At 38.7% G+C, this 15,820-nt stretch overlaps 1 protein-coding gene across 6 annotated transcripts in view; it reads right to left on the minus strand.

Annotated features, from left to right (window-relative positions):
- The window catches only part of B3GALT1 (beta-1,3-galactosyltransferase 1), a 178,656-nt gene that overhangs the window by 3,595 nt on the left and 159,241 nt on the right, over nt 1–15,820 (minus strand). For all 6 annotated transcript variants that reach the window (XM_039731106.1, XM_039730936.1, XM_039731019.1 and 3 more), the window contains one exon: nt 5,788–5,856. The gene's annotated coding sequence lies outside the window, so the exon portion shown is untranslated. The remainder of the gene's footprint in view (nt 1–5,787; nt 5,857–15,820) is intronic.

The raw sequence follows: 15,820 nt of genomic DNA on the forward strand, positions 1-15,820 counted from the left end.
TGCCTCAAGCCTGCTGGAGAGTGCCTGTGGGCTTCACCTTCCTGATTTTTACTGTTGCATTACTTCAGAGCTAAAGGATAGTAGAAGCATGCAACAGAGAGTCTTTTTGCAAGAGTCTCAGAAATATTTAACATTTACTTTGGATAGAACAAAATATGTATTCAGATAAAAAGATAGAAGCCTTGTCTTAGAAACGTCCTCTCTGATTTCACACCACTGACACATTGCAGTCAGACCCTTGGCAGGCCATTGGAATGAAAGGACTGTTAGGTACCCTGTGCATTATTTCACACTGAAGTTTAAGAACAACAGAGAAACAACCTGAACATTTGCTAAATCTATACAGACTGCATTCTTCTTATAAATTCTTATAGCTAGTACTGTCCTGCTAGTCTTCATTACATGCACTTTTAATTATTTAATGACCGGAACTCACATGCTGCTCTTCCCTTTCACAAACTACGGTAATGTGAATTTTTTGCCTGTTTCAGAGCTTCATCACTTTCAATTAGTTTTGCCCTATAACTGGGGCAATTTAATTAGCTAGAGGTGGGCTGTGATCTCCTTCATTGCTTGTCACGGGACTAAGGGTTTGCAATCTTTTCCCACCAAGCAGTACCAGCAAATGTTTGGGAGTAGTGCATTTAAGTGAGACCTTTAATTGCTCCACAGGGCTGCAGAACACAGCAATCTTGGCAGGGCAGATACATGTACATCCTAAATAAATATGGTTGTGATAAATTTATACACAGATGCTACTGTAATGTCCAGAGAGGGGATGTATCCTGCTTTAACAACTTGCTGTGATACATTTCTAAGAAAGGCAAAACCCATCCCTGGTCTGGTAGGTTGGTTGTGTTTCCTGCTTCACTGTGAAGCTCTGCTAATGCTCCCACTGGAAATGCCAGTGAGGAAAACCACCAAATGCAAAAAGCCATAATGTAATGAAGGCACAAGAGTGTAAAGTCTAGAAAACTGCGTTAATAAAGAAAGAAATACAGCAATCGTGAAGTGGAGCTGTAGAGCGAGAGATACATTAAGTCAGTGTGTTTAATGGACTCCAGCATTAAGGTCTCACAAGTAGGTGTAATGTTCTGCTTATGATGTATTATTTTAGGAAACTACATATTGCATTATCTAAAAGTGTATGATGTTCTGCATACACATACATATCCTTTTCTTTCAAAAGGATAGGTGCATTAGTTACCATGAACACTGTGCAGATGTCTGAGGGAAAGGAAAATTGTAACCAATGCCTCTTAGAAACTGCAAAATTACATAAAATTGCTTTTCAGTCCAGCAATGTCATGGCTGTGATATCCAATCTTGTGTGCTCTGAAAGGATTAGAAGCAAAAAAAGCCTTACTCTATTTTGAAAAAAGATTCTGAGCAGTTGTAGGGAGTTTTTTTCTCAGTTATGAAATCTATAGGTAGCTGTGTGGGATGAATGCTTCTTATATTGGCCCTTGGATTGCTGGGTCTTGAAACAAATTTATCTTTTTCTGTTGCGTATTTGGTCTTTTTTTTTTTTGTTTTGTTTTTTTTTCTTTTTTGTTTTGTTTTTTTTTGTTAACATTGCTGTTTAAGAGAACAATAAGAGTTGAGATGGTTTGCTTTGGTTTAGAGTGTTCTACACCAACCCTGCAGAATTTTTGACCAAAGTGCAGGTGAAATGGTTAAGAGTGCACAGGCTGTAACTTTCCTGATGAATGAAATTTTACATTTACTTATTTTTGAGGAAGATTGAGGGGAAAACCAAAATGAGAGCTACCTCTTACTTCAGCTCTTGTTAGTTAAAGATGTAAAAATTATAGTTTACTTGAGCTTTGTGCTATACACAGGGAAGAGATTTGAAAGAAAAAATACAATACCTATATAAATAGCTAATGCAATTAGCTGAGAAGTCTTGGTCTGTAATTTAGGTGGGATTATTTTTGCCTCTAGGACTGATCTCACTTCCTCTTTGTAGGATCACAAAGGGGTTGAATAAGTAGCTATGTTGTGTATTTTTTTGGCCACAGGGCAAATGCTCCTACAGGTTATTTCTGGTAACATTGGTCCTGCCCAGTAATTTCAATAATGTGTATTTTGTATTTGTATAAGAAAATACCTAACTTGATTAGGCTGGGAAATATGAACTAAGCAGTGAAATATTTACTTTGTGATGATTTAGCAGTCATGATTTTCAGAGGTTGCCAAATTCTGTTATTAGAGATGATGCTAATTAATCAAGATCCTAAACAAGCAACTAACTCCAGCTTAGCTGCAACAGAGGAATAATTCTAGGAATTCTGCAAAATTATTCACAGTATCAAAGTCTGTGGCAGCAGACCATTTTTTTGTCATGTGTTGTGACCTGTAATAAATTTACAGCCTTGTGGGACTTGTATATCAAGGATATGAATTATATGGAGTGAAATCAGAGTGTAAAGCTAATGTACTCAAATTATAGTGAATTAAAATTTTTGTGTTAATTACTCATTTGGAAAAGAGGAGTAAAGTATGTGAACTAAGATCACTATGATCAGAATAATGACTGAAAGCACTTCAATGCCCAAGTTACTGTACTTTAGCAGTTTGTCCAAAAGTTATTCAGAATATTTTTAACCTAATCAATCATTAATATATCAAAAGTTGCCTTCAGTATTTAAGTGTGCAGCAAATTAATTTATATATTGTATTTTAATCCATTTAGATGCTGTATCCAGTATATTATCACTATAAGGATGACTTCTTTTTTCACTTGTGCCATGATCTTCTTTAATTTGGTGTTGAAATTCGAAGACCTTCTAACCAGGGGGATATGGGATGTCACAGGGAGAGTGGAAAGCTTTTATCAGCTTTGGATTTTGTCTGTTGGAATAGACTATATCACATTTGGGGATAATTACACAGGCAAAGGTAGGTGTCATGTCCTTTCCTTTTTCTATTTCAAGTGAAAGAAAGTTTTCTAGCAGGACAGTAGCAATGTTTAAGCTCTTGGATCCTTGTTTTTAAAATTGTTTTACTTCAATCTGTCTCTTTTTCTAACCTGGTAGTCATACTATAAGTAATACAAGACTCAAGCATTGAGGACAGACGATGGCAAAAAGCAAGTGTTTAGCACTGTGTTTCCATTCTGTGACACAAAGTTGTGTGTTTAATTGCACTATTCACAGCTGGTGTGTGCAAGCCAGAGAGGCCAGCCAGTGGGAGCACAGAAAGCTGGACTGTGTAACTTCTGTAAGTAATTGTCTTGATGAGGACTGTATTTGCATCAAACCTTTTATGAGCTGACTGCACATCAAGAATAATCCTCCAGGTAATGAGCACATTTGAGAATCTTGTTAACTGTTCATGGGCAATTTTCAGGCAGACGCCAGATGAGTTCAGCTAACGTCACTCATCAAGGGCAATATTTTGCCAATATTTTGGAATGCTGCTGTCTCTGTGAGAGGCTGTTGATCTTTCTTTCAAGAAAGCCTGTCCTATCTAAGTGCAGTTGCGTTAATGTGTCTCGATCACAGTGCAAGCAGGTGATAGAAGGCACAGCTCTTGGAGCCTGGCTGGTTGCCATAGCTGTAATCCAGGTGTGCCACTGCTGCTGAGGGAGGTGCTGAGTGCAGGCAGGCGGGGTGCTGACTGAGTCCTGGGCATGACCCTGGGTGAGAAGTCAAGGGAGATCACAGCTGTTCATCCTGACACCCAGGAGTCTGTTAGGCAGAGCACAACTGAGTCAAATGAGCACTGTGCATCTCTGCTAAAATGTACCTTTTCCTTTCCCTGGAAAAAAGAGGGACTACAGCTGCTAAATTATTTAGTAAATGTAGCAAACTCTTCTAATTTTCCCTGAAGAGTCATTTTTGTAAGTTTTCTATGATGAAGGCTTTAATCTGTATATAGACCAAGATGCTGAAATGCCTTCACCATTTATGAAATCCTTAAATTACCTAAGGAAAAGTCTGTGATTATTACTAAATCTTGTTGAGAAGATAATTATACTGAACATTAAGAACACATCTACATGGAAATCTGGGGATCTCTTATGTTCTAGGCTGTATGTTTTCATAGTGATTTCTGGGGGAAATTTTGGACAGATGGCACAGGTGATTTAGCAGAAGATTGCAACCTCCTTTCTGGGAACTTCATTTAAAGTTTCTTATATATTCTAAATGCTTATTCTGCCTGGGTGTAATGGTTCTGAAACCAAATCAGTGCTGCAAAAAAGACTTTCTTCTCTATAACATTGTGGAAAGGGCTGTAACAGATGCAGAAGCCACAGTCTTGGGCTCAAGGGAAGAAAGTACCAGCATTCATTCAGGTCCATGTTTTTTAGAGAAATAAATTCTTCTGTTCAGAAGGTTCATAGCTGTCATATATTAAAAGAAGCAGGCTTCCCTTCTCTTCCTCAAAGACAATGAGGACAAATATTTTCTGGACCATTCCTTGTTCACAAATGTATTGATGATAGGCTTTACACTAGGCAGAACCTGAATGTGAAAGCAAGTATTTGCACAAGTGCATATTTCATAATAACAGTTCTCTTTTCATGAATGCTGATTTGCAGATGGTTTCTGTTGTAGTTCATCATTAAATTGAAGAACTGATCTCTGGAAATAAATGCAGTATTTGTAAATTATTTCCCAATATTTACTACCTCCTAATGTGAACAAAAAGAAGCAATGTACTTACTGTCCATTGGGGAATCTTACCAAAAGCTTCTATAGGGAAAATGCAAGTTATAGAATTTTCAGCAAATGTGCTTGTCCAACTGAAACTTCCCTAATCTTTAATGAGCTATACTGTAGTCTTTTAAGAGTTAAACATTGTCTAAAGGAAAGTAAATCTGCCTGAGTGACTTTTCTGTATTTTCCACTTTAGAGTTTTTCAATGAATCTCTCTCTATAAAACCAGGATTTTCTGTTTTGAAGAAGTGCTGAAACAGCCCACATAGAACAACTAAATGGCAATTTAATTGCTTTCTTTCTCATGTTTAAGAACAAATCATGCAAGTATTTTTTTCTCAGCAAAATAATTTGCAAGTTAAAAAGTAAACAGTGTCCACCATGACTAAGCTGTGAAGTAAAATTTTCAATTGCAGAGAATGAAACTGTTGAGAGAAAAATTTAGGAATATTTTGATTAACAAACCGACCAGATTTACCATGACTGAAGGGAATGGAATACATTACTTGTTAGGAAATATGAGCTTGGCATGAAGAACCATTCCTTGGCTGACATTGTATAGAGGTAGGATCTCAGTGTTTTTTTGAGCAGCTTTTCTCACTGGCTTGGTTTGTGCAGTAGGACCATTACAGCTATAACTTCCCCTTCAGGTTTTGCAACTCAGGAAGTATTTTTTATGCTGAAATCTCTTCCCTACTTTCTCTAAGCTAACCAGGGGGAAAAAAGAAATATGATTTTGTAAAGTCTCATATCCTCTTGACATTGCAATAGGGTTTTATCCATTTTGGAACATCTTAACATTCAATTTTCAGTAGCTCTCTTGCTGTTTTGGTCATATTTTAAAACCAAGTTTTTCTGTCACAAACGTAGAATGACTGTGACCATTTAGTCACTGGTGGTATCACACAGCTGATTCCATGTGGAGGAGGTGAAAGGAAAGACCAGACAGACCAGGACTGTGTGCACAGGGGATTTCTAAAGTTTAGCAAATCAGCTGTGCTTGGTCAGATACCAATCTAGAATGGTTATAAGCTAAATTTTACTCAACTCAGAATAATACTGGAACTTTAGACATGCCAGTCAGGTGTTCATCTTGCTGTAATGGTGATTGCAAGTGATTTACCTGCAGCCAGTTCATGGGAGTTTTGCTGCTGTCTTTAGTAGAAGGCGTTTCAAGCATTTATCATTTGCACTAAGTAAAAGGGAGAGAAAAGAAATTAGAAACAGAAAATGAGAGTAGAATATTTTAAAGCAGAAATCTTATTATTTTCTTTATCTTTTCCTTTAAGTCACCCATAAGATGTCAAGGGACAGGTCTGTGCATTTTCCCCCATGAATGCTTTTCATAAACAAGTTTAAAAAACACTGTGGCTTCGTGTTGTGATAGGTGATTTGTGATTACATCAGTTATGTCCTGTTACACCAGGAATGTGTAAATTGCATCTCAATATGGTTATGAACTGATGCAAATAATGTATTTCACTTTGGGTTACCATAGCCACAACTGTTATTTTTTAAAAACTATTGTGCTGTGTTCTAGTGTGAAATCTCACAGCAAGGTTCCTTAGCTCATGTCACCACCAAATTGCTTACATTTAGTGAAACTTTAGGACGAGAAAAAAAACAAAAAAGCTTTAAGTTTATTAAAAAAATCTGATGGGGAAAACCTCTAGAACTGCTTTAATATAGAATTTTTATTACTCATGAAACAATTGTACATAATTTAACAGAGTCCGTATCTTAACTTACCTTTAAGTAATAGCGGTTGAAATCAAGTGTACTGTTGTTTTTGTCTTAACCTTCTTAAATGTCACTATTATGTTTCCTTTGCACTCACAGTGATGCCTGTGAAACTGGTCTGAGTTATGACACCAAGAATAGATGACAGCAGTCTTGATTATATAAATGCCTACCCTAGTGGCACTGCTTTTCTCAATTAATCTTTGTCAAAAAGGAGGAGTAACAATTACATGAAGACCAAAACACCTGAAATCACAGTATCTGTGGTCATAAGTCATCAAAATGGATAATGAATCTACTTGGCATAATTCATATGCTCTTGTGGGCATCAAAAGAAAAATACAAACAATTAAAGCTTCTGGATTTACTGGGAAAAGGCCTAAAATAGTTTTGAGTCTGCCCATTAAGGTATCAGTCATGATGCCTGAAGAACTTGGCTTTTAACTTAGTCAAAACTGGGGATGCTTCAGGCTGGAAACAGCTATATATAAATATATTGTTATAAACTCATATTAATGGCCAATAACTGGAGGGATTCCACAATATCACAGGCATATATGTAAAATACCTATATTTATTGTAATTGTTATGTATCTTCACATTTGATTGTTGGACAGACATTTCTTTTTAAGGCTGAAAAGTAGCTAGAATTCATGTTATTCTCTTGTTTCTTCCACAGCAGTGAGTCTAGAAAATGTCGTAATTAGTGATTTTAGCTGATCATATTAATAGCATAGATTCAACTTTTCTGTTTAAGGGTAAGTTTAGGTATTATCAGATGTCCAAGGAAATTGTTGGGTACTGTGACAATGTGTCTATGTGGGCTTTTTTATTTTCCCTGCAAATATCCTTCATGTTGAGGAGGTCCCAGAGCCTTGACCTGTCCAAGCACGAACAGATTGCAGTACAGTTTTTTTCATGTTTACATTACAGTAATTAATGTGAAGCTGTGTTGTGAAGCATTTGTCCCCACGAGCTGTTCATAAGTTAAGCTTCAGGTTTCTAATTCCCCTTGCAAAGTTGTGATAAATTTAACACAGGTTGTTGCTTTTAAAATTGCATGTCTCTCACAGAACTGTAACTTAAAAAACCCTGCAACCAAACAAATGACTTTTATCTTCAACAAACAAATTACTTATTATCAGATATGTGAAAAACATTTCCTAGACATACACTTTATTGTTTTTTTCTCTTTTTGGCAGCTGTTTAGTCATGATTGAGATCCCTCAGTTTATTGGGGCTCTCCTGGTCAGGGCTTTCTGAAAGCATTGCCTTAAGCCTGGCAGATGGAGCAGTTTGGGCTGTACCAGGTGGGCAGGGCTGGCTGTGTCCCCTCCTGTGTCCCCTGCCCTCTGCTGCTCCGTGTGCCGTGGCTCTGTCCCACGCTGCCACACCCAGCGCCTGCAGCTCTGCCTGGGCTTCCCAAGAGAGTAACCTTGCAGAGAAGGGACAGGCCTGTTGGGAAAGTGGGACTTGCTTGCTCTTTGAAAAGTGGAATTATTGCCTTGGATGTTTATCTTTGACTGAAAAGTGAAATGATTGCCTTGGATGTTTACCATCTCTGCCTGATGTGCCTGACAGCATTGTCCAAATTGGTGTGGCCACCAGCCAGTGTAGGTGCTCACAGGCCCACTGACCTCAGCTCAGGGCCAGCACTTCTGGCTCTTAGCTGTACATAATTGCCTTAGAACAAAGAATCCGGTTTCTTTTCACTTCTTTGACTGAAAAGTGAAATGATTGCCTTGGATGTTTACCTTAAATACCTGGAGTGGTGCTTTTCTGCAGAAGTGGTGGTGCACCAGTGTAGGTGCTCACAGGCTCAGCACAGCTCAGGGCCAGCACTTCTGGCTCTTAGCTGTACATAATTGCCTTAGAACAAAGAATCCGGTTTCTTTTCACTTTGTCATAACTAAATGATAGATGAGGTTTTTCTCAAACCTAAATCAAAACCTACTTTTATTGGGGATTGAACAAGAAAAAATTCTGCTGCAGAAGAGAGGGCATTGTTTTTGCAAAGTTGTTAACATTTGAGAGCAAGCTAGCATCAGACTCTTTCAGCTAGCACATATGGAACATTTCACAGACATGACCCCAGACTATTTGTCAGCATTTAGCTTTCTGAAGCTTGCAGTTGAATGGATGGCTGGGCAATGTTACACTTAAACATTCACTCAGTACAAGAGGCCATATCTCTTGTGGCATGATTTTGAAATGGGCTCATAATAACTGGAGTTTCTTGGATGAATCAAATAAAGGAGTGCATGCTGTAGTTATTTGGTAATATATATCCTGGTGAATCCATGGGAGTAAAACTGTCCTCATTCTTCTATCATATTTCAAAAGTACAGCAACTTGTGTCCTCAGCTGAGGATGTTTGAAAAATACTGTTTGGGATCATAAATGCGTGGCTGCCTTCTTAGCTGAAGTCAAAACCCATTCTGGGTTACCAGCTATGCCTATCTAGTCCACCCTCTTGCTTGAAAAACTGTTTTTTTATTTTTCCACTATATCTCCTTTACAAAAATTGTGAAAACTGTGTTAACATCAGTGAAAGAAACTTGGGCATCTCTGTAGAAGGCAACCAGTTAACAGCTTGTCTGTTTGTGCTCAGATCAGAATTTAACCTGACTACTATGAGAATTGTCAAAAGCCAAAATTGAGGAAGTTTTCTTGCAAAGTGTAATTGATGAATATTTTGTAAGAATTACTTTGTTAATAACTCTCATCTCCCAGCTGGGCAGAATATGGCTGATAATCTTAGGTATCTGATAAAGCAGCAGGAAGAAGTGTATTTTTGTAAAAAGTAAATCTGAATTCCTGTCCAACTTACTTTTATCACTTATGTCCTTAGAGATGTCCTCCATGTGTACTTTAAAAACTTTCACTAGGGAACACAAATTTCAAATCCGAGATATCTCTGTGTGCAGTCAGGAATACTAACTGTTCTCTTACATCTTTTGTCTGTGGGCATTGTTAATTAGGGGTATTTGCAGTGACTGGTAACTAGGAAATTAGCTAAACAAACTTCTTCCTAATGTCTGTCCATATGTGTTTGTCTGTCTGTCTCTAAATGTAATGGGCCATTTCTGTGGGCTCATTATGCTGATGGCACATTTTGCTCTTTCTTTATCCTACTGTGATTAAGGAAGTGTAACCAGAACTGCCCAGAATAATTGGAAACTCTTCAGCTGGCTTCTCCACCTGTAATTGCACGGTCTGTAGTGGGCTGATGTAGGTATAAATGTAGACTCATTTGTCCATTACTGAAGGATTTCTCAAAACAAAGGCAAAGAACTGTTATATAAAAGATGACCTCAAGTATATTCAGAGTTGAAAAGCAGGGAAAATAGTCTTGCTCCTCTGTACTGACTCTAACTGAAACTCTGCTGTGGCACAGGTAAAGTGTGTGATTACAGGACTGCTCCAGAGAGGATTATGCAGCAACTTGTGCACAGTGTTGCTCAGTGGTTTCTGTTCCCACTCCTGGCCTGCACAGCACACCCCAAGAGTCACACCATGTGCCTGACAGCATTGTCCAAATGTTTCTTCAACTCAGTCAGGCGTGGTGCTGTGAACACTTCCCTGGGGAGTCTGTTCCAGTGCTCAACCACCCTCCGGGTAAAAAACCTTTTCTTGATATCTAAACCTCCCCTGACTAAGCTTCATGCCGTTCCCTTGGGTCCTGTCACTGGTCCCGAGAGTGAGGAGACTGATGTTTGCCCCTCCAGTTCCCCTTGTGAGGCTGTTTGAGACCACAGTCAGGTTTCTGTGCTTTGGTGTCTTGTGCCTTGATTCTGCCTTGATTCTGATGCAGCTCAACAGACAAAATTCTCATTTTATCACCCACTTTACTTTGGGATGTGTTGACTCCTGCTAGGATAGGAATGTAGTGCACTACTGATAGAAATCAACTTTCTGAAGCAATAAACAGAAAATATGTTCTGTCACTACGCCCAAGGGGATCATATCAAACCTTACTTATCCATGTGTTCGAGGCCAAGCCTTAAGGAAAAAGAGGGTACATGAATATACAGTGTAAAAATATAGATTGCTTCTCTTCACTCTCCATCTGTGGACCTTCAAGAGCTCTATAAACACAAGCTCACTGAGCAGCTGTATACCCCAAGGAGGCAGATAACACAGTAATAAAATATGCCAAGCAATTTAAGGGTCCAAATCTTGATAGAAACCACAGGGTTGTAAGAATTAAATAGAGTAGTTTTAACAGAGACACATTCTTCTGGGAGACTTTTTCTTATAGAAGCAGCATAAGATCAAACACCCCTTTTGATAATTTTCCAGACTTCAGAGGTGCTTAGTCTTTGAGCAGAATCAGAAGAGATTGCTATATAAATAATGTGAACCAAGACCTCTGGAGGAAGGTGTTTGGCTCATAAGGTGGCTGGAAACAACAGGGATTCTCCTGAGCTTGTTTTAACTCTTGTGTAGGCCTTCCTCAGCATCCTAAAACCTTTTCTCACTTTTAGCAGTCTCCTTTCAGCATTATTTTAATCTGAAAAATCTCTCAAATAAAAGAGATTTTAAAGCAGTCTGCAATCTTTGGTTCCTTTTATTTCCTGGCTACTCTGATATCAAAGGCAGCATGAAGCAAAAGTGAAAAGAAATGCAGTAAAGCAGCTGTAGGACCAACTATTGTGGGATCACAGAGGAGCCCTGCTTTGCTGTGTGACCAAGTGCTCAGTGTGGGACTCTGTTCTGTGACACAGCCAGGGTCTGTCTCCAGTGGCACTCTGTCTGTCCATCAAGGAAGAAAGTGTGCTCAGATTCATCCTCCTCATGTGGAAAAAGGGCAGGGAACATGAAAATTGATGCAAACATCAGTATTACTTCATCCTGCTGCTTGGGAGAAAAGGAATGACTTCCTGACACTCTCAGGAAAGTGGGGCAAGAGCTGCTGGAGAGGCAGGTGGTGTCTGGCTAGACCCTCTTGGGTACACAGAGGAAAACAGGCAAGCCTGCCTGGACTGCAGAGTGAAGCCTCCCCACAGGGAATGGTTCAAGGTGACAGAAGACAAATGATCTAAGTGCGCAAAATTTCAATTTATTCTTTAAAAACCTTTCTTGCTAGATGTAATGAAGAGTAATGCCACAAAACAAAGGGATGTAAATAATTTCTTGTTTGTCTCTTGTGTATGTGGTAACAATGTAACCAAAAGCTACCCCAGTACTTTTAATGAGAACTTCACTGCTTTGTTATTCTTTCTCACTCTTTTGTGTTTTTCTTTGAAAAAAACAATTTCCTTGTCTGTATAGCTCAGAGTGTGTGTACTTTGCAAAGATGTTGCCATCTGCCATTTACTTTCCTTTCTGAATGTGATCTTAGACATAAATTTCAGGGAAAAGGAAGTCAAGTGGCTGAGTTTATTTTTCTTTTGTGTGAACAACAATGCAAATAATTCTAGAGCCAGGCAGTAAGGCTGCCTGAAATGCCAACTGCAAATCTCCTTTTCAGCAAGGCATTAATTCATTCTGTGAAAAATATGCTGGTTAAAAAACTCCATTTCAATTCCTCCTCCTGTGCACTGGCTGGATCAATTAAACTCCATATAGCTAATTTCTGAGATAAAGTAAAATAATTTTGTACATTTTCTAATCCTTATTCCAGATCACTTTCCTCTCAGCCTCTTGCTACTCGTGTCTCTTGCAGCAGACAGGGGAGCAGTGGTGGATGCTGCTGGACACGTGGCAGGGCCAAGGCTGCCTGTCCTTGGGTCACCCAGGGCTGCAGGAGGCAGTCTCTCTCTTCAGCCAGGACATGGCCCTTTCAGAACCCAGGAACCCCTCAGTGGTGAGGGGGATTAATGGCTCCCTCCTTAATAGGGAAAGGGAGAGCATGAGAAAGGGGCTCATCTTGCTCCTCCTCAGATGCTTGTGCTTTATCTTTGGAGGTGAGTGCTTCGGGAGCTGATAAAAAAACTACATCAGATGAGGATCGAAAACATTTCTTTGCATCTGGGAAACTAGAGCCAGCATGTCTGTTAGCTGGTACTGCCACAAAAATGTCCATGCATTCATTAATGCTGCATGCTGATTTTTAGTCTGATCAGTTCCCTGGTCAGATGTGCCTCTGGTCACACAAAAGGCTGGATCAGCACAGCCGAGGGGCATCGTCACTTTGAAACGAGAGGACGAGGCAATATGGGGCAGACCTGTTGTCATGACCAACGCCTGCCTAAATGAGTATTAGAGAGCTGAGGGCTCCCCTTATTCCCTTGGGAACTGCAGCAATAGCCCCAAGATTTTCTTACACAAGAGTAAGACCAAGCACTCAGCTATTTCCTCCTCTTGCATCAATTGCAAAAAAGTACAAGTAAAAAACCAAAAAGCCTGTCTATCAAATATTTATGTTTAAATTTCAGTCATTACTGGAAAGTTTTGGAAAACAATTCAAGGACTTGTCAAGAATTAAGAAAAATACTCTCCCTTTAATTTTTTTTTTGTTTTCACAGTACCAAATAAACCATTGGATCCTTTAACTCTCCTGAGGTCATTGTGAAGTTAAACTGGAAACCTAATTGGATTTTAACAGGAAATCTGATCGTGCATCGAGAATTAAGAAAAATACTATCCCTTTAATTTTTGTTTTCACATACCAAATAAACCACTGGATCCTTTAACTCTCCTGAGATCATTCTGAAGTTAAACTGGAAACCTAATTGGATTTTAACAGGAAATCTGATCGTGCATCTAGCAGCTTTAAGTGGCATGAATAGAATAGCATTTGAGAATGTGCTGCTATTTTGAAGATGGATGTGATTTTCTGATTTTGACAGAAAATCAAAACATAGTGAGAGGCTGTCACACGCCTCTGAATCAGCCAGATTCTTCTTAGAAGCCAAAGACAGCTTGGCTGAGGTAGGCTATTCTCCCACACGTGTCTTTGCCAAAACAGAGTGTGTGCCGAGGTTTTTTGCTGTTGTTTTTTTTTCTTCCAGATGGTGTAACGAGGGATAGACTGCTGGTTGCTTGCCAAGGGTTGTACAATATTGTGGCAAAATGCAATCCCAAGCTGCAGTTTTGAAGGTAGCATATCGACCACTTACTCATCAGGTTCCTGTAGTTCTTGCATGTGGGGTCAAACCTTTGTCATTGGGCCAAGGCTATTAACAAGTTTAGTCCAAATGTTTTGATTTGGTATGATTTTTCTCTCCAAATGTTGATTAAAGTGTCCACTGCTAGGAAGGTAAGAGCCAATATGCAGCTAATCCTTTTCAAAAATCTCTATCTCAAACCTAAATTGCTAAATCCCTCAGGTCAGCTAAAAATAAAAATGCTTTGGTTTTGCCTGTGAATTTTCTCTATATACATCTAAAGTAAAAGCAAGAAGTTACTTGGTTTCAAAAATTATTTACCATTATGGTTTGAAACAGATTGAGTTTTTGAAGATTAAAAAAAAATTCATGCACTTAAATGGAGTTATTATAATAAATAGAGCTAAAGATGAGGATGTTTTACTAAAAGGTGTGCAGTTTTTCACCAGATTGTCATGTATGTCTTCCTTCTGTCGACATGCATTTTCAAAATAAATCTGATATTAATTGTACCTTCACTGGGTAACACAGTGGCGGAATGATCCACCTTCTGGCTGTCAGGGCTTTGAGTGGGATTAAACACTTCTAGGAGCAAAGTTACCCCCTAGAGTAGCACATACACACTATTTAGTCACTGTACTTGAGAAAACTTCCAGCCTAGATAGGGTTAGTGACCAAAACAGTTGAGGAAGTGAACCCGCCTCATCATCTTTCAGGTGTAACTTTATGTTATGTAAACCATTCTTCTTCTAGGTATTCACTCGACCTTGCAGCAATCCAAGATGCCCAAAGTAATGGTGACTTAAAATAAGTGCACTGGTATTTATGATCATAAAAGCAATATGGCAATATGCTGCCATTTTAATAAACTACTGTAAGTAGTCTCTCCCTTGTAGAAGGAGACAGCAGGGTTGGTGTTGGATAACATTTTTTTTAAGACTTCAGAATGACAATGTGTATGAAAAACACATGTAAGAAGATGGCCTTGCTATGAGTTATAAAACACAGGAAAAAGTTCTCTAAAAACCAAGATCAGTTTTTAAACATGACTTGACAAGCTAATTAGGAGTAAGCTTGCTCTCTAATTTAGGTTGCTTGGAAGAAGCATGGGTGAGATTTTTAGTGTCCTAGTGATATGACAACAGACAAAAATCTACAATCACTCTTTAGGTGCCCAGTACACTGTATTTGGACCCCAAAAGTATTTTCTTCCTCAAGCAATAACAGATTATCATCCTGGCTGGCAGGAAATAACCTGTAAATTATATCTACATCTAGCACATATGGAAGAAAAGCCATCAGATAGTATCATACATGAAAAATTGGTTGCCTTGCTCTAGTCACTAAAAGTTTAGGCATAACATCTTTTAATTTGAGAAATGATGAAACCAGCAGTAACAAGAATAACATTGCTTGTTTCCAAAAGTAGATATATTAGATTGAGAGGCAGGTCATTTGTCAGCTGCCCCTGTAGATAAAAATGAAATGGAAGACAAAACATTTGCTCAATATCAAAAAGCCAGAGACTGCAGCACAGCATTCCATGTCAGTATATAAGACTACATATTCTAAGGCATCTACCTCTTTTTCTGTATACCTCTATAGTCACTGAAGAAAGTCTCAAATTTCAGCATGCTCCAGCATTTCAAGTTCTGGAGGGAAAGAGAGATTGCAGGGAGCTGTCTTTATACAGCTAGCATCTGTATCCTTGAATGCCATTCATAAATTAGACTCCTATTGAATAACAATGCCCCATGGCACCTGCTGCTTAAAAACTGCCCTTCAGAGGGACGGAGCCATCTTCTGCAGGATGGATTAAGCATTTTACAGTGCTCATAAGAAACCAATCTGAAAAACAGGTACCAAAGCAATTAAATCACCTCTGTTGGTGGATCTCTCTTTTTGAAAACCTGCTGTGTGAAGTTCCTTTTGCAGTATGTTTTAGAAATTAGTTTAGCTATAACTTTAAGTGATAGATGCAGAAAAGAAATGTAGTGGGCCATTTCAATTCTGCCTTTCTTCTTTGTTTGGCAGCTGATCTTGAGTGCCCACAGAGCCCATTAATCTCATTTTGCTATAGCTTTACTGTTTACATTTGAGATTAAATGCCACAGTATGAAGGTCATTTTTTTTAAGGACCATCATTTTTTGTTTCAATACAGCATTCTCATGACCACAGGACTGTAACAACCTGCTGTGGTGTGTTATTTCAATCATTTCTTCTTGCCTAGTGAAACTATTTCTGATTAGTGTAGTTACTGTCCCTTTGTTATAAGGTTTATACAAAATTCAGCAGTGTTACTGCAACTGAACTTAATAGGAGCTGTGAATGCTTGGCCCTGTTTTTTTCCTGTTGGCGGTGGT

Source organism: Passer montanus, unplaced genomic scaffold (assembly GCF_014805655.1).
Source record: "Passer montanus isolate IOZ18808 unplaced genomic scaffold, ASM1480565v1 scaffold1, whole genome shotgun sequence".
NCBI classification, from domain to species: domain Eukaryota; kingdom Metazoa; phylum Chordata; class Aves; order Passeriformes; family Passeridae; genus Passer; species Passer montanus.